Here is a 24161-nt window from a genome sequence, read left to right as displayed (position 1 = left end):
GCTGAGCAGGAAGCCCCACGCAGGGCTCAATCCCAGGACCCTGAGATCAGGACCTGAGCTGAAAACAGATGCTCAACCGACTGAGCCACCCAGGCGCCCCCTCAGAGACTTGTTTTTAGGGACTAACTTCTCCACTACTAGAAGTTGACTTTTATTACTTTATTATTAATAGCAATACTTATTTATTATTATTTTTAAATAGTCCTTTGTACAAAATTAAACTCAATAAGTCATCCTCTTTACTTCACAGGTGATTTGCAAAATCATTCTCAAATATTTGCCCCAAATGTTGAATTACATTGGAGGGAATTCTTTTATGTCTCTAATAAACAGAATAAGAAAAGCTATTCTATTTTACTTCCCCTAGGATGGAACTTTTCAGGGCTTCATTACTAGGTTTTATGGAGAATAACAACCAAGACAAAAAGGCAACCTGAGAGCAAGTGCATGGTTTTTAGAGGACAAAATGATGAAATTCCTCTATTAATCCCCTCATTATTTATTGGGAACTTTATATCATAGGAAATCACATTTTGAGGTTGGGAACATTTTCTTTCAAATCTTTAGAAAAGCAGGAACTTCAAAAAAGCCTAGATCTGCTTTTTGTTTTCATGAGTCATTCTTTAAGGCGGACAAATCTTTGACCTGTCTTGAAGAACCATTTTCCCCATAAGAATGGGTAGCAATCTGACCGGCATACAGTAACACACAACCTGACGTGAGTACTGCCTCCCACGTTGTAGACAGTGGCCAACTCATTTCTCCTGAAGTACAAAAAGAAAGAAAACTACCTCCTTCAATCATTATAGCAGAGTTCTTTGTGATGTGTTTTAATCCATACCTGGAAGGTGTGAATTAAACTAGAAGATATTAAGTGTATCCAATAGCTTTCAATTTGTGCCAACCTGATTCTCCCTTCGATCTTTCTCAATGGATAAATTCTTACCAGTAGAACATTGTACTGCTCTGCACTTTCCTTTGATATGATCTCTAGTGGCCATGAGGGTAACCACTGCTGGCTTGTTTGCACTTGTCTCATGGGCTAGGTAGAGGAAATTGGACACAATAATTAATTCAGATTCAATGCCCAGGGGTGCGTCAAGAAACCTGAACTTGAAGCTCAGGTTGCAAAAACGCAATTCAAAGAGAACATGATATTCTTTCTCCCCTGGCGTTTTGCTGATAGAATTGTAAAGCTAAATGGAAGATTACCCCGTACTGTATTACATTCATTTTAAACATCCTCCACTCTAAGAACAGCAAAGCTACAAGTAAAATGATATCACCAATGTACTTCCTTGATTTAAAATACTATCAGCATAATCCAATTTGAACTTTTTAAATGATCTTTGAAAACAAAAAGTGGGTCCTTCTACGATCACTCCTACATTAAAAGCACACTGCATGGTGGGACAGCTGATTTTTTTTCTTCCAAGAGCAATTTTATAATGGAAAAACACTGTGACCTTAACCTTATGAAAAGTTGAAAAACACAGACACACTTTATGTTGAGCATAAACAAAAATACCTAACTACCAGGTTTATTTCCTGGCCAGTAAGCATTTGATGTGTTTATGAAGCCTTGTAAAGCATTACAGCAACTATGACTGTATGGAAAGTCTCCTTGGGCAGGTTAGTACATGACCTCAGTCTTATTAGGGTTGTCATCAGCTCCTTGTAGGAAGGATTCTGGCTTTTTACAGTGGTCTACGATCCAGTTATGCTTTCCTGAGTGCAGTCACCAGCATCTGTATGATTGTTTCACAGACTTATGGAGATGCTTATTGAATAGTTGTATAGGAAAAATTTCTCATTTGACTACAAGCACTGGAACATAGAACATAGTCTCTCTTCTCGCCTCCTCTCCCCTCCTCTCCTCTCCTCCTTCCTTCTTTCTTTTTAAAATTTTTTTAAATTTTTACTTTTTTAAAGTAATCTCTACACCCAACATGGGGCTCTAACTTATAACCCCGAGATCAAGAGTCTCATGCTCCACTGACTGAGCCAGCCAGGTCCCCTCGCCTCCTTCCTTCTTTTGTTTTGTTTTAATTATAAAGGCAATATATGTTCTTTTTTAATTTAGAAAAGCAGAGAAAAAATTTTTTTAAAGAATCTTTTATCACCTCACCACTGCTTACCTCCACTGTTAATGTCCTGGTGTATAATCTCACCATTTATTTGTATGCATTGATTCCTATTTGACAAAGCTGAGTAATTATACACAGTATACAATTTTGTGATCTACTTAAAAAAAAAAATCATCTCACTGGGTGCCTGGGTGGTTCAGGCAGTTAAGTGTCCAGCTCCTGATTTCGGCTCAGGTCGTGATCTTAGGGTCGTGAGAGAGCCCTGTGTGGGGCTTGGGCTGACGTGGGGTCTGCTTAAGATTCTTTCTCCCTCTCCCTCTGCCCCTCCCTGCCCTGCTCTTGCTCTCTCTCTCTCTCTAAAAAAAAAAGAAAGAAAAAACCAAAACATTGTCTCCTCACTTTTGTTCATTTTTAGTTATTTTAATGACTGCGTACTATGGTATAAAGTGATGATGCCATAGCTTACTTCGCCATTAGCAATTTAGCTTTCTCCCCAGTCTAACATAGACACTTTCTTCTGCTATTAAAACAACTCTGTAATGATCATCACTGTGCAAAAAGAATAGTGAATTCCAAAAATGTAAGGGGCCAAAAAGTATATTTATAGCTCCCGGGTCAGCATGCCAAATTACTTTCTAAAAGGGTTCTATTAGTTTATACAGACTCTAGTTTTGTGCGGAGTACCCAGTTACTTCACCACACCCTTCATTGCCATTGGAGTTTATGGCACTTTTAATGGCTTCTCCAATTTAATAGATGTTTATGATAGTTCAGATTAGGATTTTCATTTCTTTGACTACTAGCAAAGTTAATTTTTTCCATAATTTGACTACTCGTAATGTTATGTTTCCCCACAACTTGGTTCACTATTTGTATTTCTTCTCATACAAACTGACTCTTTGCACTCTTTCCCACAGATCTATCAGTGTCTCTGTGTTTTTCTAATGGATTTGTGAGAGCTCTTACTATTTAATACTTTGGTCTCCTATTTGCTGTAAATATTTGTTTTGCTTTTAAACTCATGTACACAGAACTTTAAAGCTTCAGTGTAACAAAATCTGTTTCTTTCCTTTATTGACTTCTGTTTCTTCTAAACTTAGGAAACTCTTTTCCACATACAAAATGGACAAATTTGATTCCATTTTCTTCTAGATTTTCTGTTTAAAGTGTTTAACTCTTTATCTTGAATTAGTGTTCATATAGATGGGTAGGTCTAAACTGTTTTCTCAATCACTAGCCAGTGATCTCACTCATTTGGGTATTTATAACATTATATAGTATAGATGTAATTCTGAGGTTCAGTCTACTATGTTTTATTGAGCTATCTATTTAAGACTTATAGCTGAAGTGATTGTAACTTTATAATATGCAGGCAAAGCCCTTATGTCTCCACAAGTAACAATTTTTTCATTAGAATGCTTTTTAGATTTTATTACATAAATTTCATTGAACATACTTATTTTTCAGTACAATATTTTTCACCACTGCTTATAAAAAAATTGTATATTTTCCCCAGAACTCACAATTTTTAACAAAAGCATAGATAGAATGTCTTGAGTTAATAAAGAATTATAAAATAAATAATAAGTCTTGAGTCAAATAAAATTAGTAGAATATCATAATCGTATTGATATCATAACGTGTAGACCATTTTCAAGCATACTAAGCGGCAGCAAAGGGGATTGTATCTGGGATGTTACATACAAAGCAAAAGTTTGATAATAACTATATTAATTGTGTGGTGATCAGAAAGTGATGTTTTAACCATGTTATGTACTAACATGATATTTCTTATACAAAGATAGGCATTTTAGGCATTTTATTATGTTTGGTTCTCTGCTAGGGAAATTAGTTGGGTGGTTTTTTTGGGGGGGGTTTGTTTGTTTGTTTTAAGATTTTATTTTTAGGTAATCTCTGTACCCAATGTGGGGCTCGAACTTAAAACACCAAGATCAAGAGTTGCATGCTTTACTGACTGCACCAGCCAGGCGCTCCTGTTAGGTCTTTTAAGTTGACACGCCAACCATATTTTTTTCTCATTTAAAATAATGGAAAATAGGCTCCTATTCGGCACTTTTGGGGCAGTAAGTCTGATTATCAAGAACAAATTATTGACTTAAGTGGGAGGTGCCTGTTCTTTATATTTGTGGGGCCAGAACTGCCCTACCATTAGTATTCTTTTCTTTAATATTTCTTTTCAAGCTTTTTTTAACCGAACCACTAAGAGTAAGTTTCCTACGTGATGCTCCCAAACCTCCAAATACTTTAATACGTAATACTTATAAACAAAACATTTCCTACATAACCACAATACAACCGTCAGAATTGGTGAATTAACACTGATGCCCTACTACCATCTAATCCATAGACTACCCAAATTTTGTTCATTGTCCCAAAAATGTTCTTTATAGTAAAAGGATCCTTTCCAGAACTGTGTTGTATGTTGTTGTCCTGTCTCCTTAGTCTTCTTCAATGGAATAGTTTCTCAATGTTTCCTTGTCTTTCATGACCTTGACAATTTTTAAAAAATGTCCCTCAATTTGGGTTTGCCTGATGTTTTTTATAATTGGATTCGGGTTTTGATTTGGAGGCAGAAATGTCACAGTGGTGCTGTTTTCTCATTATATTGTGCCACAGAGAAATACTAAAAGTTAGTTTGTTGGTTTTATCCTCAAATTTGTAAAGAAATGAGAGTAAAAAAAAATTACCTAAGACTGGACAGAACAACTAATACTTCTCTTTGTTCTTGGTTAACAGTAAACCAAATAGGAGGGTGTTGTACCAGTTAGCTATTGCTATTTAACTAACCCACTTCAAAACTTACAACTTAAAACAACAACCTTTTTTTAGCTCATGATTCTTTGAGTTGGTAATTGAGGCTCGGTCCAACTGGGAGGGTTCTTCTGGGCTGGGCTCAGCTGATCTCAGCTGAGCTTGCTCATAAGCTTATGGTCAGCCAGGGACTCAGCTGCAAGGTCATCTGGGATGACTCATTTCTTCGAGCTCCAGCGTTTAGAAGAGAAAGAGCAGAAACCCAGGGTCAGAACTTAGATAACACTTCTGTCACATCTATTGGCCAAAAATCATAAAGTCAGTTAGATTCAAATTTTGTATAAGTAATAATTTTTATGAATGAGAAGGGCAAATGCTTTTGATTAAATGAATTCAAAGTAGAAGTGGTAAAAAAAAATGAAGTAGAAGTTGTTCTGGTTACCTATGGCTAGGTAATAAATTACTTCAAACTTAGTGGCTTAAAACAACCAGTTTATTTTGCTCATGATTTGTATACATCATGAATTCAGGAAGGGTTTGTTTCTGATCCATGAGGCATCAGTTGGGGTGGCAAGCACTGGATGATCTACTTCTAAGATGATTATTCCATTGGGATTTGGCACATTGGTAGTTTGGCTTTCTCTCCTGACAGATGATGTCTCATTCTCCAGGGTCTCTCTTCACTTGATTGGGCTTCTCACCATAGGCTGGTATTAGGATAGGCATACTTGTCTAGTGGTGACTGGCCTCCTAGACTGAGAGTTCTAAGGAACAGGAAGAGAAAGTTGCCTATCTCCTTAAACCTGGATCCAGAAACTGCTGTAGTTTCACCTTGACAACATTCGCTTGATTAAAACAGTCACAGATTTTAACCAGGTTCAAGGTGAAGAATGCAGACTCCCCATTTATCCCTGGGAAGAGTGTCAAGGAATTAGTGGCCATCTGCCATAGTCTGCCCTAGAGTCACAAACTGTTTATATTCTTCCCACATGCAAAATGTGCTAACCCCCTTCCACGGTCCCCAAAAGTCTCACCTCACTATGTCATTAGGCTTAGGCTTAAGGTTGCAGATCTCAGAGCCAGGTGCAGATAAACCTCTTTGGATTTGGTTCCTCAGGTATATGTCCTCTTAACCTGAAGTCCTGTGACTAAAGACTTAAGTTACCTGCTCCCCCCCCCCCCCACACACACACACTCATACACCAACGCACAATGCTGGGCAGGCAAGTGTAGACATGCACTTTCAAAATGAGAGAAAACAGGGGCGCCTGGGTGGCACAGCGGTTAAGCGTCTGCCTTCGGCTCAGGGCATGATCCCGGTGTTATGGGATCGAGCCCCACATCAGGCTCCTCCGCTATGAGCCTGCCTCTTCCTCTCCCACTCCCCCTGCTTGTGTTCCCTCTCTCGCTGGCTGTCTCTATCTCTGTCAAATAAATAAACAAAATCTTAAAAGAAAAAAATGGGAGAAAACAGAAGGCACAGAGCAGTCACTGTTTCATAGCAATGCTGACATCCAGAGAGGTACTGTTGACAGTTCCTTCATTAAGCCCTGGTCCTGCACCCTGATACACAACTCTGTAGCTCTTGGTTCTGCCCTGTAAGTCATTTCTCATTTTCCATAAGAAACAATCTGTGTTTTCTACTGAGTAAGTTTCTTAGCCTGAATCCTTCCTCTATTAGTTTAAGGATCCAAAACATTTTTTTAATCTTGTATTTTCTCTGATCCTTTCATCCCAAGGTGCTATAATTCCTTTAAAAACATCATGGGATTCCTGTGTATAAAAGTATAATCCATTCTGTTAGATAAAAACCATTCCCAAAAATCTTTTTGAGATAGGCTCTTCTCTGCCTTTGGCCCCCTGCAAAATTGCTTAAGGGTGGGACAATATCCTTAAAATTATTAGAAACCCTGCTGTTTAACAGAGGGACTATAAAGGCACACTCTTAAGGTCCAGCTGATAGAGTCTATGAAGCATCAACTTAAACTTTTCTGAGATCTTATCAAAGATAAGATATAAGTATAAGATCTCTTATACTAGCAGTTTGACTTCATCTTTGCCCGGAGTCTTTGCTTTACCACCTTAGTATTGATCTTTTCCCGAGGCTATTTTGTGCTTTAAAAATGTCTTCTTAGCTGGAAAACAGATGACAAATAGTTCTTTTTTTTGAAGCCAGCAAGTCTTGGCTCCTATATATTTCTTAAGAATTCTGAAAAAAAAAAATGTTTTCAAAATACTTCAGGTGATAGTTTTGCTAAACATTCTACAACTGTACATTATGAGTTACCCTTCTGCCAAGCCTCAGTAATAACCTCCTGTCCTTCCAGTCTCCATTAACACCTTTTTGTCTCTGCCCACCACTCAGTCTCAAAATCTATACCACATATTATAGGTTTTTGTAACGGCAACACACCTTTGCTGTTACCTATATATCTGTTCCTGTTATCTATTGCCTCTTAACAAATCACCGCAAAATCTAGAATCCCAAACAACTATTTGATTTGCTCAAATTTTGGAAGTTGAGAATTCAGGCACATTCAGGGTGACCTCAGCTGGGCAACTTGTGTCTGATCCATTTGTTGATCAGCTGGGGTCATTTAAGCTGTCTACTTCAAAGATGGCTTATATGTCTCACTCATATGTCTAGCATCTCAGTGCTACTTTGTCCCTCTTGCTCCACATGGTATTTCATCCTCCAGGGCCCTTTCATGTGGCTTTGGCTTCTCACAACATGGTGTTCTTAAGGTAGTCACACTTCTTCATGGAGGCTAGCTTCCATAAATGAGTGTTCCAAGCGACAAGACATAGAAACTGTCGGTGTCCTAAGCTCTGGGGCCCCAAACTAGCAGAGTATCATTTCTGCTATATTTTATGCATCACAACAGTCAGGGAGCCAAATTAATTTTAATTGGAGGAGACATAGAGTCCACCTCTCAATGGGAGAAGTGTCAAAGATTTTGTGACCACTTCAGTACCCCATAAAGGTGAATCTCTTGTTCTCCATACTTTAACAGACCAGGAGATTTGAAATCAGAAAGCCAGCCAATATGATTGATGCCCAAGTCTAGTCTCCTTCACTGATGTGTTTATTATCTTGGTTTCATTTTCCTTCTCTGATTCTCAGTCTCCTCATCTGTAAATACAATAGAACATAAGTATTCCATAATTTAATATTCATACCTACTATTATATTAGAATCATCCTGAAGGTTCATGACATGAAATAATTTGTCATTTGGTCAAAATATCCATTTAAATCATGTTTATTGTGAGGCTGCTGATCCTGGTCAACTTATAAACATACATACAACTCATTAGAGCTTTGGTTTCTTTCTTTTTTTTTTTTTTTAATGATTTTTTATTATATTATGTTAGTCACCATACAGTACATCCCCGGTTTCCGATGTAAGGCTCGATGATTCATTAGTTGCATATAACACCCAGTGCACCATGCAATACGTGCCCTCCTTACTACCCATCACCAGCCTATCCCATCCCCCCACCCCCTCCCCTCTGAGGCCCTCAGTTTGTTTCTCATAGTCCATAGTCTCTCATGCTTCATTCCCCCTTCTCATTACCCCCCCTTTCTTTATCCCTTTCTTCCCCTACTGATCATCCTAGTTCTTATGTTCCATAGATGAGAGAAGAGCTTTGGTTTCTTTCTGATGTCACTTAAACAGTAATTTTTGTGGTTTATTTTTAAACTTTGTTCTTTAGGGCAACACGACAAGGATGTTCACTCTGACCATTACTGTTTAACATAGTACTGGAAGTCTTAGCCTCAGCAATCAGACAACAAAAATAAAACACATCCAAACTAGCAAGGAAGAGTCAAACATTCACTATTGGCAGATGACATGAAACTCTATGTAGAAAACCCAAAAGACTCCACCCAAAACTTGCTAGAACTGATACAGGAATTCAGCAAAGTCACAATGTACAGAAATATCTGTATAGGCTATCAGTGTACAGAAATCTGCATAATGAAGCAGCAGAAAAAAGAAATCAGGGAATCAATCCCATTTGCTATTGCACCAAAACCAATAAGATACCTAGGAATAAACCTAACTTAAGGGGTAAAAGAGCTGTATTCTGAAAACTATAGAACACTTATGAAAAAAATGAAGAAGACACAAAGAAATGGAAAAGCATTCCATGCTCATGGATTTGAAGAACAAGCATAGTTAAAATGTCACATTACCTAAAGCAATCTACACATTTAATGCACTCCCTATTAAAACACCACCAGTGTTTTTCACAGAGCTAGAACAAACAATCCTAAAATTTGTATGGAACCACAAAAGATCCCGAATAGCCAAAGCAGTTCTGAAAAAGAAAAAACTGGAGGCATCACAATTCCAATTTCAAGCTATATTACAAAGCTGTGATCATCAAGACAGTATGGTACTGGCACAAAAACAGACACATAGATCAATGGAACAGAATAGACAACCCAGAAATGCGTCCACAACTATATGGTCAACTACTCTTCAACAAAACAGGAAAGAATATCATGGAAAAAACATAGTCTCTTCAACAAATGGCGTTGGGAAAACTGGACAGCAACATATAGAAGAATGAAACTGGACTGCTCTCTTAAACCATACACAAAAATAGATTCAAAATGGATGAAAGGCCTCAGTGTGAAAGAGGAAACCATCAAAATCCTAGAGGAGAACACAGGCAGAAACCTCTTTGACCTCAGCTGTAACAGCTTCTTACTAGACATGTCACCACAGGCAAGGGAAATAAAAGAAAAAATGAACTATAGGACTTCATCAAGATAAAAAGCTTCTGCACAGTGAAGGAAACAATCAATAAAACTAAAAGGCAGCCTATGGACTGTAAGAAGATATTTGCAAATGACATATCTGATAAAGGGTTAGTATTTACAATCTACAAAGAACTTATCAAACTCAACAACCAAAAAATGAACAATCCAGCTAAGAAATGGGCAGAAGACATGAATAGACACTTTTCCAGAGAAGACATCCAGATGGCTAACACGCACATGAGAAGATGCTCAACATCATTCATCACCAGGGAAATACACATCAAAACCATGATGAGATATCACCTTACACTGTCAGAATGGCTAAAATTAGCAACACAAGAAACAAGTGTTGCCGAAGATGCAGAGAAAGGGGAACTCTCTTGCACTGTTGGTGGGAATGCAAACTGGTGCAGACACTCTGGAGAACAGTTTGAAGTTTCCTCAAAAAGTTAAAAGTAGAACTACCCTATGATCCAGCAATTGCACTACTTGGTATTTACCCAAAGGATACAGAAATACAGATTTGAAGGGATACATGCATCCCAATGTTTATAGCAGCATTTTCAACAATAGCCAAACTATGGAGAGAGCCCAAATGTCCATCAACTGGATGAATGGATAAAGAAGAAGTGGTATATATATATACAATGGAATATTACTCAACCATCCAAAAAGAGTGAAATCTTGCCACTTGCAATGCTGTGGACGGAGCTAGAGTGTATTATGCTAACTGGAATAAGCCAGTCAGAGAAAGACAAATACCATATGATCTCATTCATATGTGGAACTTTAGAAAGAAAACAGATGAACATATGGGAAGGGAGAAAAGAAAAAAAGGAGAGAGGGAAACAAGCCATAAGAGACTCTTTAACCATAGAGAGCAAACTGAGGGTTGATGGGGGATGGGCTACATGAGTGATGGGTATTAAGGAGGGCACTTAGTTTGATGAGAACTGTGTGTTGTATGTGAATGATGAATCACTGAATTCTTTTCCAGAAACCAATATTGCACAGTATGTTAACTAACTAAAATTTAAAATAAACAAACAAACAAACAACTTTGTTCCTTAGAGGGAAGTTTTCTTTTTTAAGTTATATTGGTGATGGAAGAGAAACCAAAGACAAATAAAAGATGCAGCTCTTAAAAGTTTTAGATAAATAAAATAGGAGGATGTTTCATTTAATAGAGTCTCTAGTGCTGACAGGAATGAATATGACATCAAATTCTGTATTTCATCTGTTAATTTAAAACACATAAGGAAGTGTCTACCTCTCTACTATATTTTCAACTTGGAGTTCCTAAAGTTCTCCACATTTATCTATTGTGAATGACAAGGGTCTACTAAAATGATATATCTAAAATTAAAAATGAGATAATGTATGAGTTGCTACAATGTATATAAAAGTAACTCATTGACTTAAAACACTATTGTTTCACTGGAATGCAGGTTCTTCAGGACAAGAACCATATTTTTGTCTTTGTGTAACTAGTACATAGCATACTGCCTGACACATATTAGTGTAGCATTTTCTTACTGAAAATGACAGAAATCCAATTCAAATAGCCATAAGGAAAAATGGGAATTTCTTGCCTCACTGTATCCAAGAGAGTGTGATAAAACTGTGGGGAGGGCAGTTGGATCACAGGAATAGCTGGAAGTACTCCTCAGATCTACCAGGACCTTTCATTTCTTTTCTCTTTGAAGTGATTACATTCATCTTCCAAGTCTTGCGTCTTACAACTTCTGATCTGTCTTTTACCAAGCCCAACAATCTTTGATTTTATTTGTCAATCTTAGGTCAGTGACAGTCTCTGGAGCAAATAAATATGAGTTTAAGTTGAGGAGTTTTATAAGTGGTTCCTCTCGGTTCATGCTTCCACTCACAAACCAGTCCACCACGGCCAGGGGGTCATGTGAAAGTGTAGTAGGGTTCCAATATAGTCACAAGGAAGAGACAATACAAGTTTTAAGATGAGAAGATTTGGAGGTGGTTTCCTGAGCAGACAGTCCCACAAATTTCTAATAATCTCAGTATTTGACAAAAAGTTGCTTAACAAGTACCTGTTACTTCATATCATAGTCCATAAATGTACTCTAAATGTCATAGTTGTGTCAAGGGCCATTAATACCTTAGCCATCGTTGCACAACCAGACAAGACATAATCACAATTGCCACATAACTAGCTCCCTTCACCACAGGAACTACTGCCTAGGCTTCTAATCTCTGTCTCACGCTCTACCTTTAAGGCTAGGAAGTCGGCAAGCTACAGTAAAAGGTAAGGCATTTGGGATTCCTCTCTGATATGCTGGCAAGGAAAAACTGACTCACTGATACCATCAGAATCTGGTGATTTTTTACCTATTAGGTAAAAAAATAAATTCTGGAAATTATGACCCATTATTGGCATAGAAATACCACTGCCATGCAGGTGAGGACTGTGAACTATAGATACCGCTATTTTAGCAGCAAACTACTCAATGGTCGCTTATTCAAGAAACATTAGTTAAGCCTCTGCTAACCCTGATCTCTGGAACGGATTCCCTCATCCATTCTTCCCTGTGATCATTGGCTCTGTCTTCCAGAAACATTTATTCAAGAAACATTTATTGAGCATCTCCCAAGCCCCCAAGAACAAACTATGCATAAATCATTTTAATACAGAGTGATAATCTTTAAAAAAAAGTGATAAGCTTATGATAGATGTACAAGGTTTTAGGGTGGGTCAAATAGGAACATTTAATCATCCATACAGTCAGCACAGACTTCTCTGAGATGGCACTTGAAGTAAGTTTTAAATAGTAGGAGTTAACCAGGCAAAAAGGAGGAAGGTGGGGGGGTGGTTGTAGGAAAGTATGAATAAAGAGAAGCATCATGGTATGAAGAAGAAGCTCAAAATACTTTGGTGTTCCTGAAACATAAATCATAAGAAAGTGACAAGAAATGGGACTGCAAAAGAAACCAGGAGTTGTATCATGAAGAGCCTGGGATACCATGTTAAGGGAGCTTTAGTTTTATCTAGAGGGAATGGGAGGCTATTGAACTGTTCAGTAGCAAGGTCTAATCAGTCTGGTTGGTGTGTGGAGGATAGTTACGGGACATCCTAATGATGACCTGTACCAGGTTTGATTTGTTTTACTCCAACACATAGTGTCATGGCCTTAGTGAGAGCAGTATCTGTGTAAGATTATGTTCTGGGAAATAGTCTAGTAACCAAAGCATCTAAAAGTAATTCCAAATTTTATTCTTAATAATTCCAAAGAGAATCTGATTAGTTACCCATAACTTCTCATTCCTTTTATTCTCAGTATCTCTACCATCCCTCTGTTGCTCTAATATTTCTTCTTCATGCCTTAATATCATCCTGCCACTAAAAGTTGGGAAAGTATGGTAGACACATAGTCATTTAGATTCTGAAATCTTTCTGGATAAATGTATAGGCCTCCTACTCAGGGACTAAGAATGTACTTTGGTTCTGTGTTTCATTATCCTCCTTGAGCAAATCTGAAGTGAATTTTAGAGAATATGCTTTCCTTGGGGACTAGCCTCTTGCCCATCAAAAAGTGGGGACTTAAAGTTTTTTTTAGATTTTGAAGTCACAGAGATTTAAAGTTCTGGCTCATGGTTTTCTAGTGGTAAAGTTTAAAACTTAGTAGGAGATGTTGGGGCGCCTGGGTGGCTCAGTCATTAAGTGTCTGCCTTTGGCTCAGGGTGTGATCCCGGTGTGCTGGGATCGAGCCCCGCATCAGGCTCCTCCGCTGGGAGCCTGCTTCTTCCTCTCCCACTCCCCCTGCTTGTGTTCCCTCTCTTGCTGGCTGTCTCTCTCTCTGTCAAATAAATAAATAAAATCTTAAAAAAAAAAACAACTTAGTAGGAGATGTAGAGATAGAGAAAGAGAGATATATCTTTTATCCGATTGAAAGATTTTATTTAATCCGTTCAGAGGTTTCCGTGTTTGTGCCTTGATATGATAGTTACAGTAAGGCTGAGTGTGAATCTTCCCTGTCAGTAAAATGTATTTCCTAATTTTATCTTTTATGTTTGACATCGATAAGCAATTAATAAGCCCCTGACATAAAAGTCTCCAAAATTTGGACAATCTTTATTTTCTTTTATTTCTACTTTCAAATCAAGCAATTCTCTTCTGAGCTGATTTTTTCTTGTAATACCTTAACAAATATAGTCAACAGCAACTAACACATGCTATTAACATTTTGTCATCCAACCTGTTTCCCTAAAATTATAAGTGCATTGCATACAACTTTCTAAGTTTTAGAAAAGTGAGAGATTTTCCAAATGTTTTACCATTACATAAAATGAATTACTATCCATCCAGTGATAATAATTTCCTTGCTACCTGTTGCTTGGGCCCTGAGCTAATACCACATATTTCAGGATATTGTTACATCAGTGCTATATAGCTTTTACCGATTTTTACATCAGTCAGGATAGACTAAGTTGTGCTGTAACAGACAACCCTCAAGTCTCAGGGACTGAAAACAACAAAGGCTTCCTTCCCACTCTTGCCTGCATATCCATTGCACGCCAGTGCGACCTTTGCTCTGTTACCCTCCCTAGAAAGCCAGGTGAACAGAGGCTCTGTCTCTGTGATTCCGTGATGGCTGAAGCCTGTGTGGTCCAACATGGTAATCCCTGGCCATATCTGTCTACTGAGTCCTTGAACTGTAGCTCATCCAGATTGAGATTCATTGTAAAATGCATACCAAATTCAAAGACTTAATATAAGAAAAGGAATGCAAAATATTTCAAGAGTAATTTTTAATATTGATTACCTGTAGAAATGATAGTTTTGATATATTGAGTTAAATAATATTACCACTATAATTAATTTTACCTTTTTTCTTTTTACTTTTTTAACATGACTACTAAAAAATTTAAACTCACATATATGGCTGGTATCATATTTCTATCGGGTGGTGCTGGCCTTGTCAGAAAAAAGGAAACATGCCAAAGTGCACACTGGTTCTTAAAGTTTCTACCTAGGAGTACCACATATAACTTCTGCTTGTGTTTCTTTGTCCAAAACAAGTCACATGGTCATACCTGACTTTTTTAGGAAAGAGGAAGTATAACTGAACCATACGCACTCAGGAGACCCAGAATGATTTAGTCTACAGCACTACTGACACCCACGACTTCTTTCCTTAAACAACTTCACTAATGCCATCTCTGCGGCAGACTTAATATTAAATGTCGATGAAGGCTGGAACCTCATCTGTTTATCGTTGCCAACCCTTGCCTTCCCCTTTACACCCTCCAGCTGAAAGCAGGTTTCCCAAGAAACTCTGACTGAGGAGCTCATGTGAAGCAGATATTCCTAGGACAGGAAGGAGAAACACTTTTAAGAATCAACTTGCAACCCTGCTTAGGAGCAGTGACACATTGCTGCTGACCACCCAGGAAAAGGTGCAGGAGGCAGACTCTTTTGGTGGGGAGCAGTCAGAGATGGAGTAGTTATTGGTGAGCCAAGTGTCATGAAGTGTGTCAGTAAGGATGTCCAACCACAGCATCCAGGTATTTCAAGCAATCACGAGACAAAAGGCAGTCTGTATGTGTGCATTACATGTCAGCAGAGGAACTGTGGGGGTGGAGGCTGTGCATAAAGACAGGCAGGAAGCTGGGCTGGGAGAGCAAAGAACATGCAGAAGTTGTGGATCTGGGTTGCACAGCAGGCCTGCAACCTGACGGGAGCCAGGGGCCCCGAGGCATGTACAAATCAAGCGTCAGGGCAACGTTATGAATCAGACCACCAGTCCAAGCAGCATAGCAATGATCAGTCCGGCAGAATAGTGGGGTAAGAACCAGTTGGGAAGATAAGAAACAAGTGGCCCTTAAGCACTACAGAGAAAGGCCAGGAAAGTGACCTGAACACTGCACCGGAAGGAAAAGGGCAGGGCAAAATGAACTAAAGGAGAGGTGCAAAACTCTAAAAGGAAACCTCAGTGTTGCGAGTAATCTACAGCCGCAACGAGGATACTTCCTGTTTGCTTTTTTCTGGTACAGGAATTAGTTCCTGGCTTAGTCTGGAAGCTATTGGTGAGAGAAGGTAAGAGGGTGAGTCTGCGAGAAGTAGGGAGTATTCACAGAGAGATCAGAGAATATCTTGACCATCTCACGTTAATAGAGCAGATAATTGCACAATGAGGTCTTTGAAGCTCACACACCACCCAGAAAGATATGTGATGTCTTTACAGGTGCATGTTGGCTTCATGACCCATTTTTAATGGAGCACGTGCTCATCCAGAAATGGCTGTGGTTGGCCCAGAGCCAAATTATCTTGTTCCAGCCTTCCGTGTGATCCGTGCTACACACTGATAAACTGACTACCAAGGCAAAGAGAGCTGTCTGGAAGCATGATTCACCCCAAGGCTAACAGCAGTAGAGCAAATTATCCCCCAAGACTTGGCTAGCAGGGTAATCTCCTTCCTAAGAGCTCACACTATAGTTTTGTTTGTTGGTTAAGTTGCTTGGCTGGGTGGTGATGATAGTGTTCTTTGGGGTTTCTTCCTTCCTTCCTTTTCTCTTAGCACGAAGATCATTTATTTACCTAAGTAGTGGGGGTAGGAAACTCATCTGAAAGTAGAAGATAGAGGTGTGGGGGTAGGCTGAAGGACTGGGCTTTCTGAGAGGACAACCAGAGTTGGCTCACTTTGTACAGAGTCCATTAGGCTTCTTAGTGAGAAGAAGGGTACTGCATCTTGCTTATGCAGCCTGAAGAAGAGTGGACCAGGACTTCTGGAGAACACCTGAGCATAGGGTCCTCTGCCCTCCTGTTTCCCTATCCCATGCTCTTCTGGGTACCTCATTCATTCCCATGACTTTAAATGCCTTCTGCATGCTGACAACCTCCAAGTCCCTGCCTCCAGGTCCGACTTGTTGCTTCCAGGTGCCTCAGTTCTCATCCTGTACCATTCTCCCTCTTGCTCATTACCCATCAGCTGCACTGATTTTCTTTCCATTTCTTTAACGTTCTGACCTCCAAGGAATTGGCATATGCTGTTCTTTCTGGCTGTAATACTCTCCCTTCAACCGCTTCCATGATCACTGCCTTCTCTCTCTCTCTCTCAGTTATACTTCATGTCACCTCCTCAGAAAGGCCTTTCCTGAATGGTCACCCTCCCCTATTATTCTGTCTTGGCCTCTTGCTCATTTCATTCAAAGTACTTTTCACAATTTGTAATAATATCTTAATTCAATGATTTTGTTTGTTTGCACTGCTACTACCTAGTCTGTGCCTTGCATATAGAAGGTACTTAATATGTTTTACTCTTATTGTTTGTTCCATCTGTCTTACACCTGAATTCCTACCATCATAGTTGCCTAAAAGTCACCTTGTTGTCCAGAGTGTGTCTGTCCGGTAGACTGGAGGGTATGGCTGCTGTAAGGGCCACCAAGCAAATATCCAGAAATTGTGCTGGACTGAAGGGTTTAACATGTCAGACAAAACTGCCCCATTACATAAGTGGGAGTATTTTCCAGTCTGTGGTTCAAGACCTCCTCCATCAGCAATTCACTCGTCATGTGCAAGCAGGAGAAATCCCCTGCATGTGCTTTAGATCTTGCTCAATGCACATCCAATCACTGCATGCAGACACACCTCTGAGGACACAGCAGGCTATACCTAAATTCTAGAGGTTTACAGGAAGCTTGGTAAGGTGGGAAAAGAGTTCCCATGGTGTGCTTTGTTGCTGATTGGGGACACACTGGTACAGCCGGAGCTTGAGTTAGAGTACATAGCTCTCCTTCACAGTAATTAGACTTCATGAGTGTCTAGGTCCCTTGCATCCAGTTGGAACAGACCTGATAAGACCTACCTTCTTAGAGGGACAACTTGAAGGAGGAGGATCCAGAGCATCAAGGGGAGCTGAGGAAACATGGTCCAGGGCAGTGTGAGAGTGTGTGCGAGGTGAAGTAAAGCTGTATTAGGAAGAGAGGCCCACTCATCAAAGAGCTAGGAGAGACCAGAATATGAGTCAAGTAGAAATGATAAGAGCCAACTATGGAAGGCACAGGTGGTCAGGCTGGGAAGTTCCTCCTAGAGCTGCCCCCACATCCCAGGGCAGTAGGCCTGCTTTCATACCTCCAGCCTGGTAGGGCGCCAGAAATTCCACCTGCTCTGCTCTACTTAAGAACTGTGTGCCTGAATGGCCATAAAATTCCCCCGCAGTTTTAAGAATTTAAGAAGTTGCATCAGATTGCTGGCAAGGCAGTCAGACAGAAACAGAGGTCAGGAGGGAAAGGGGAGAGGCAAGATGTGACAAGACAGAGTGTACCGTGGAATGGCTACTTGAGTACTAGGTGTGGAGTGTCTGCCCCCAGGGCCAGTAACTCAGTCCTTGTCTTTACCAAATGACTCATTTAAATTCATCCCACAACACTGTAGTCGAAAGGTATGGAGATCACAAGTTTCTAGGGAGCTCTGCTATTATCTCATGTTGGGTATCGCAGGTGTTTATATTAATGCCCGGGAGCTTGGCATTTATAAAGAAAGAGAACTATATTTATTTGTACACCTCTGTTACAGGGACAGAAAGGCAAAAATGCAATTTATTCCCTCAAAAAACTTTAAGGTTTAAGGGTAGAAAACTTCAGGCATGAATGAATTCAGCCAGCCTCCCTTTCCCTTTCCCTTGGATCTGGCTTCATTCTCAGACTGACTCCATGTCCAGGCTTACTTCATTTCTCTTCTTAAGAGAAAAAAGGAGCTTTTATTCCTCCATAGTTCCAACAAATTTCTCAAGACCAGCTCTGTTTGGGCTAACTTAGTCATATGGCTATCTCCAAACTAGTCATTATGACTAAGGGTGTGGAATACGCCAGTTGGCCAAGACCGGGACAGTATAGGAAGGAAGTTTAGTTTTACCTGAATCACATGACTAAGGGTAGGAGACGAGTAATCCCCCCCCCCCCACCAAATTAAAATATTATTAACTATAGTAAGAAGGAGGAACAAAGGCTGGAAAAAGAAATACAAGGTAACGGGGGACTGGGATAAAAGTGGATGGAAGTACACGGAGCCAAAAACAGTGAAGAGAGTCATGATACTGGGCTGAGTGAGATTGGAATGTGAGCTAGACGCAAGGGGCAAGGAGAGGACCCATAGTACAATACGCAGAAGTGTTGGTAACTGGGATTATTAAGGGCATGGATCTATGAGTAAGGCTTTGCCCGGATTCACCAGAAAACAGAGCCCAAGGCAACACTTAATTGCTACTGCTTCATTGGGCGATGCAATCCCCAGGCAGCAAAAGTGAGGGAGAAAGGAAGTGACGCTGGGAGCAAACACAAGAGCTGTCACTCCTTTGTGAAGAGACCCAGAGAGCCTCTGCTAGGAAGGGGACCTCTCCTTTGTACTGTGCTAGAACACCATATGTCAGGACAGTCCATTGTAGGGAGGGACAGAGAAGAAGTTTATCTGCCATCCAAGTGCCCCCACTGAGGGAACTCCCCCAAACTTCTGTGATGTTGCCTGGCCATTCAGTCTGTGAAGCCAGATTTTTCTAACCTGTGGCATGATGTTGTACCCACGTGCATGTGAGGAGGTCGTGGGAGGTGGCACAGATTCTGGACCTTGGCCTCAGGCAGTGGAACAGTGTAGACCGAGTAGAACTCAGGCGGGGAGCTGACAGCTGCAGAAACAGCTGCAGAGAAGCTAGTGGCAGAGGGCCCAGGAGCTGTGTGAGGCCAAGAGAATGTGCGCTGGCACATAAAATGCATCCAGTACTGGGTTCATATTTTCAATTAGGACTTTTTTTAACCACTACTAGCCCTGTAGTGGTGGCACATTGTAAGTTCTCAATAAATGTAGATAAATGAGGAACTGAATAAGTACAAGACATTATGTTAGGTGCTTGGGATGCAACAGCAAGGAAAGCATAGATTTCAGGCAGATAAATTCATTTAAAAATGTCAGGGATCAATTTGTTCATTTTGGAGGGAGCTCATCTGGGCTGAGGGCAGGCTAGCGTTTTTGAAGATGTAGTCCTCGCTCGGGTTCCAAGCTGTAATCACTGAAACATTTCCACATAATGGAATTTGGGGAATTGCCGGAAGGTCTCTGTGTTATATATATATTTTTTACATTTTCTATTACGATATTTTGACATCTTAAAAAACCTTTCTTGCGGGGGAGAGATTGTTCCTCCCCGAACTAGACAATTCTTAGAGATAGCAAAGGGCCCAGCCAGGAGTATGTCCTTCATATGCAAACTAACCGATCTAGAGTCAGACCCCATCTATCTAGCCTGGCACCTCAGGAGACAATATTCCTTTGCCTTGCTCATCCCAGGACCACGTATCAGGCAACTAAGGGCCATCCTTGTAGCCCAAACGTCATGAAAAATATTCAAACTAGCCAATCCTAACGTGTTAACCCTGCTCTTGTATTTGTTTGTTTGTTTAAGAGAGAGAGCGTGTGCTCGTGAGAGCAAAAGCAGCGGGGAGGGGTAGAGGGAGAGGGAGAAGCAAATTCCCCACTGAACATGGAGCCCAACATAGGGGTAGATCCAGGGGATCACAGGATCATGACCTGAGCCGAAGGCAGAGGCTTAATTGGCTGAGCCACCCAGGTGCCCTCTTTACCCTGTTCTACCTTACCTTTCCTGGGGAAACCCCAGCAAAGGTTCTGGCCTAAACCTTCTCCTTGCTCCTATCTTCTGCCTTCTCACCACCCTGGTACACTTGTGGCCCTGTGTGGCATGCTGTGCCTCCTGTCTCTGGGAACTTTGAGTATAAAAACCTGTTTTTTCCTGAGTGTTTCCCATGTCTCCTCTTGTGGCTGTACCTGATGGACCATCTCAGAAAAGAATACAAAACAAACACTAACTTATATGCAAGACATTATATAATGAATACATATGTGGTGTCTATACCTATATATCCAAGTGGATATATACACACAAAGTATATATTGATCTGATATTACAGATGGCTCATGACTTTTTGAGATGTAATTATTAAAATGTTTAACGACAACCACTCCTGTAATAAACTATGACTAACAATCATAGAACATTTACATGGCCCAAATCCTGTTCTGAGTGCTTTGCCAATGTTACCTCACTTAATTTTCACAACAGTTTTATGAGATAGTTAGTGCATAGCCCACCAAGAGATCTTCTTACGCTCAAATGCTCAGACCAAGTGACCATAAGCCACCAGCCCACTCAGAAGGATATAGGAAACGAATCAAAGCTTGCCAGCAGCTTCAGACATTTCCCTTCAGTGGCAATTCTTGAAGTAGGCCGATAGCTCCAGAGCAGGAAAAAGACCCACGTGGGGTAAGTGCGGGATCCGCCTGGCTTAGAAGCTTCATTCTCCACAATTTTCAGAAAAACTGAATGGGAAGTACAGAGAGTTCCCGTATACCCCCTCAACGCTCTATCCATACACCGTGTCCCTTATTGTTAAAATCTCATATTAGTGTGGTACCGTTGTTACACTTGTGAACCACTGTCAACACATTATTATTAACTTAAGTCCATAACTTATACTAGGGTTCACTCTTGGTTTTGTACATTCTGTGGATTCTGACAAAGGCCTAATGTCACTTACCCACCATCACGGTATCATACAAAAGAGTTTCACTGTTTTAAAACTCCATGTATTGTACCTATTCATTCTCCCTCCCTCCTCCAGACCCCTAACAACCACTAATCTGTTTACTGTCTCCAAAGTTTTGCCTTTTCTAGAATGTCAAATAGTTGCAATCATACAATATGTAGCCTTTCTGTCTGGCTTCTTTCACTTAGCAATATGCCCTTAACATCCCTCCATGTCCTTTCCCAGTTTGTTAGCTCATCTTTTTTTTGTTTCTGAATAATACTCCATAGTGTGGCTGTGCCACAGTTTATTTATCCACTCACCTATTGAAGGACATCTTGGTTGCTTCCAAGTTTCAGCAATTTTGAATACAGCCGCTATAAACATTCATGCGTAGATTTTGGTGTCGACATAAGTTAATACCAAATGGGACAGTTGCTGGGTCATATATTAATATCTCCTGTCGGATTTTGATGTTATAGCTACAAAGGACCTTGTAAGGTACAAGCCTAGTTTTAAAGGTCACCATACTCAGGGAAGCCCAAAGCCTGGTGTCCCCATTAGGTATTTATCATTCTTTTCTAATTCCTCCCAGTCCAGATGCAGTGTACCACTCAGGGCTCATTTTTACCATAAACAACAATGCCTGTTAACGTAGTTGGCATTTCTACTTTTTCCATGTTACTAGGAGAACAGAGCTGGATGTTCAACTAATGGTTAAGTCTCACGGAGGAATAATAGGCTTGTTAGACCCTTTGCTCACAGATAGCTACTTTCATTTTTCAAATGAAGGAACTGAGGCACAAAGGGCCAAATAACTTACTCAATATCACAGAGCTAGCAAAAGGTTGAGCCAAGGATCAGATCCAGGCATGTGGCTCCAGAATCTATCCTCGTAAATGCTACGTTATACTGCCTCAAGCATTATTTGCTTTTTTTTTTTTTTTAATAAACGGAGGTAAAGTTTATGTAAATAAGCCATGGGTTATTATTTCTGGAATATTAGATTATAAGCCTGTGACCACCAAACTTTCTGTAATGCTGATTTTATCTAAGGGCTTCTCTATTTCTGGACTCTGGGGGAAATTTTTTCAAAGCCTCTAATTTCCAAGGGGTGGGGAAGTCCCCAGGATTTCTGGGGACTCTCACCAACTTAAGGCCTCCAGCTCTTCTCTGACTCAGGCCCCTGTACTAGAGCTTACCGTCTAAATTTTATTTACCACAAAAACCATGATTCAGAACTTAGCCATTTTATTGGTTTTCAGAAGAAATCCAATCACCTCAAGCTTTTTGTGATTTTGTAAAATTTCCTGAATGTGCATGAGATCACTAAGAAGAGTTACCTTGGTTAGTTCATGGTATTCCACCCAACATGGCATTTGCTCGAGTCTAGTGTCCTCCTTTTCCTCTCTCTCCTTTCTCTCTCCATCCCACCCCAAATGCAAATAAATTTCTCTTTTTGTCTCTCTTCCTCCCCAGAAGACTTCAAACCACCTGAGCCTATACCCTGCAGGATAGTAGTCACTCTTTACAGGTCTCTCAAGGCTTTATCCATAAGAAAGGTGAGTCTCCCCCAAGGGGAACCTGTGTACATTTGTTATATGATATTTTTTCCATCTCATTAAGTTGTGGTAGAATTACCTGACCAGCAGCCTGTTCCAATAGGCCTTCAGTGACTATATTTGATAACAGTAATATAATGACTAAAATATCACCAGAAATGTGTCACTAAAGATCTTTTAGCCTATTATATTCTTTTTTTTTTCTACTTTTAACTTTCCATTCAGTATAGCCAACCAAATAGTAGAGACAGCAGTAGCAATTTCTTATTTCTCATGTAGCTGCGATTGTTCTTTTCTCATAAACCTCAAGCTCTACAACCCAGGAAACATTATATCCAGTTGTTCTACTCTGTGTCATCAAATGTCCGTAAGTCGTAATTTTCAAGGGGCTTTATTTACAATGCCTGTCTTTGTTAATGATTAGCCAAAGCCGTGGTTGGCAAATTAACAACAAATCGAAACATTTCATCTCTCACTCTTGAACCAATATTTTCAGATTTGCCATGTGATGTGATTTAGGTCAGAGCTATCAATTGAGATATTGTATTCACTAGGTTTTAGTTCAATTCAACTCTGCAAATCTTTTGAATGCCTGCTATTTGCAAGGCACCATGCCAGATGATGGGAGAGATATGGAGAGGAGTATAGCACTGGAAGGAAGCCTAGTAGGACAGATAAGACATGAACCTAGTAACTGCAACATAAGGTAGAACATAACTGCCAAAAGAAAAAGTTACAAATATCGTGCTATGAGATTTAAGAGGAAAGATCTATTACATCCAGTTGGAAAGACTGGGAGATGGTGTTAAAGTTGGTCCCTGACAGCTAAGTATAAATTTGAGAGTTCAGGGTAATGGGGAGAGTATTCAAGATGAGAGGCCCACAGAAGCGAGAGTGGGGAAGTGAGAAAGTAAGGGGTGGAATCAGAATCAGCAAAGTGCTCTTGTTTGGCAGGAGCACAGGACATTGAGACAGGATTGTGGGTGAAAAGGCTGGAAAGGTAGGACATTTGAAGATGCTGAAAATCTGCCTTAAAATATTAAAAATGTTGAGGGTGGAAAGCCTTCCAGTCTTGAAGTCATAAGTCTATTCTCTGGGATAGACACTGGAATTTGCCTTTGGGGCCAAAATGCTAAATCAGGTTTTATAAACATCTCTTCAGTGGGCCTTTTAATTGTGTAGGTATAAGGGCAAGTAAGTGCTCACTGTTTTTCTTAAAGAAGGCCAAAATGCAATGAAGTAACCCAAATGCAAATGCTTTGAACAGTCTATTTAGTAATGTAAATTGGGTGTATCTTAAGCTCAATTATGCTCCTGCAGAGTTATAATTTTTTCCTCAATCTAGATTTAGAATTTCTTATGTCTGAAAATTGTTGGTTGGTCTTGGGAGATGTGATGATTGATT

At 40.0% G+C, this 24161-nt stretch overlaps 1 protein-coding gene across 4 annotated transcripts in view; it reads left to right on the top strand.

Moving 5' to 3' along the window:
* The window catches only part of PDE7A (phosphodiesterase 7A), a 258747-nt gene that overhangs the window by 41098 nt on the left and 193488 nt on the right, over positions 1 to 24161 (top strand). For 3 of the 4 annotated variants that reach the window (XM_057307666.1, XM_057307667.1, XM_057307669.1), the window contains one exon: positions 22674 to 22756. The gene's annotated coding sequence lies outside the window, so the exon portion shown is untranslated. The remainder of the gene's footprint in view (positions 1 to 22673; positions 22757 to 24161) is intronic. The other variant, XM_057307668.1, reaches the window with a different exon arrangement.

This window comes from Ursus arctos, unplaced genomic scaffold (assembly GCF_023065955.2).
Source record: "Ursus arctos isolate Adak ecotype North America unplaced genomic scaffold, UrsArc2.0 scaffold_6, whole genome shotgun sequence".
In the NCBI taxonomy this organism is placed as follows: Eukaryota; Metazoa; Chordata; class Mammalia; order Carnivora; family Ursidae; genus Ursus; species Ursus arctos.
This window is presented reverse-complemented; position numbering and strand designations above follow the sequence as displayed.